Source organism: Phodopus roborovskii, unplaced genomic scaffold, assembly GCF_943737965.1.
Source record: "Phodopus roborovskii unplaced genomic scaffold, PHOROB, whole genome shotgun sequence".
Lineage (NCBI taxonomy): Eukaryota > Metazoa > Chordata > Mammalia > Rodentia > Cricetidae > Phodopus > Phodopus roborovskii.
The window spans coordinates 31,049,554-31,051,442 of NW_026126511.1; the positions used below are offsets into that span (position 1 = coordinate 31,049,554).

General features: G+C 34.3%; 1 pseudogene; it reads left to right on the top strand.

The window, feature by feature from the left end:
* The first annotated feature begins 811 nt into the window (after positions 1 to 811).
* Positions 812 to 902, top strand: LOC127230540 (uncharacterized; annotated as a pseudogene).
* The last annotated feature ends 987 nt before the right edge of the window (positions 903 to 1,889 follow it).

Below are 1,889 nucleotides of genomic sequence, written 5' to 3' on the forward strand. Positions count from 1 at the left end.
AATTAATTAGTATAAATTATTAAAACTCAAGAGTTTCAAAAAATGTAAAAATGTTGTATATTTGAATGTGTTCACTGCAAAGTGTGTTCACTTTGCAGCACAGGTAATCATTTGGGGTTTGTAGTACATCTTCTCTTCCCGCACAATATCATAGGTTAAATAATATATTAATGATAGAAGTTTAACTGGCTTACACTTCTAGATGCAAGTAAGTCTACAAGAATGTCATTGAGTTTTGGCAAGGATCACACAGGGACAAAACATCATATATGAACTAGCGGGCAATTTCAAGACAGAGGAAGAAAACCACTATAGATACTTTCTTTCTTTGGGGGGGGGGACTTACTTCTATTATAACTACCTTACTCTATTAAAATCATCAGTATATTCACAAGAGGAGGAACTTCTTGGATAAATAACCACTCTGAGGTAACATTCCTTAATGTTGGTACAATGATTTATTAATAAGCTAACATCACTATGACTATTACATCTGGCAGAAATGTATGAGTGGTCAAAGTTATATTTTGGTTTATGGTTCAGACATTACAGTCTATAACAGCACAGATTATAAGGTGCGAGAGGCTACATCCAGGAAGCAGTGTGTTGTGGAAACGGCTTATTCACAGACTATGGTAGCTTTTAGAATCTAGGACCCACCCTCTCAAGTACCATGAATTGCATAATAACAATGCAATCTGGAAACCAAGTCTGCAAAACAGTTTGTAGAAGTTGTATCAGACTTGAAGAAAAACAATGATGCCAATTAAAAGTCAACATGAGGTTTTTTTTTTTTTTTTTTTTTTTTTTTGAGGGGTTGGCATCACATATAGTAAAATTGGAACAGTACAGAGAAGATTAGCATGGCCCCCATGCAAATTCCAAAATTTCTACTCTTGTTTGTTTTCTATTTCTTAACTGGTGGAAATCAGCTATTGGATATATAATTTTTCATAATATTATACACATACTTTCAAAGTGGCACCCTTTGGGAGAGAAGTAGATGACAGATCCCATATAGTATCAGGAAGGGAGAAAACAGTAAGATGAGGATAGAAAAAAGGCTGACGTTGCAAAGAGAATCACTAAGAGTAGAATTGAACAAAGAAAAGGCTATGTTTGAATAAGAAGTAAAGGGCTTTTAAAGGGTGGGATGGTTTCCTCGTGACTCGAATTTTGTATCCTCATTCAGTTACTATCTATACAAGTGTGCAGAATTGTGACTTTTTATAGTTGATATACCAGAAAGGTATTTTCAAGTGTCAATGTGTTACACATTACTATTTCCTCTCCTGCTGTTCAACTAAAACAAGTGATAAAATGTAGTTACAGATAATTTTGTTGTCATACTCAGATAGGATATAGTTTGCACCTAAGAATTATGAGACAGTGAATGTTTTTAGTAATATTACTAAATTAAATATAAAGGGAATTTAATGTATATATTATCAGTCAATACAAAGTTAGGCCTACAAAGGAACACATACAGGTAAAGAAATATTAGTGAATTTAAGAGAAAGGACATTAATGCCCAATTGTGGAGAATGAAACAAAATAAAAAAACAAAATCCAACCAGAACAAAATTAGCTTTAATATATTGTTTGATATGATGATAGTGGCCCTTCAAGGACAATTTGAAAAAGATCTAACCAGTGGTGACACTTAAATGCATCCAGACACATGGTTCACACCCACAGGAAAAATACCAGAAGCAGCAAACAGTCTGTATACCTGGATGATGTGGGGATGCCACAAAGGAGCATAATGGTAGCCTTGACAGGCTGCATTGACCTCATTCCCAGGTATGTCTCAATATCTAAAAACTTCAATGCTAAATTGGCATTCAATATGTAAAGAAGACTGTGGAGATAGAGGGGAGATAATATAC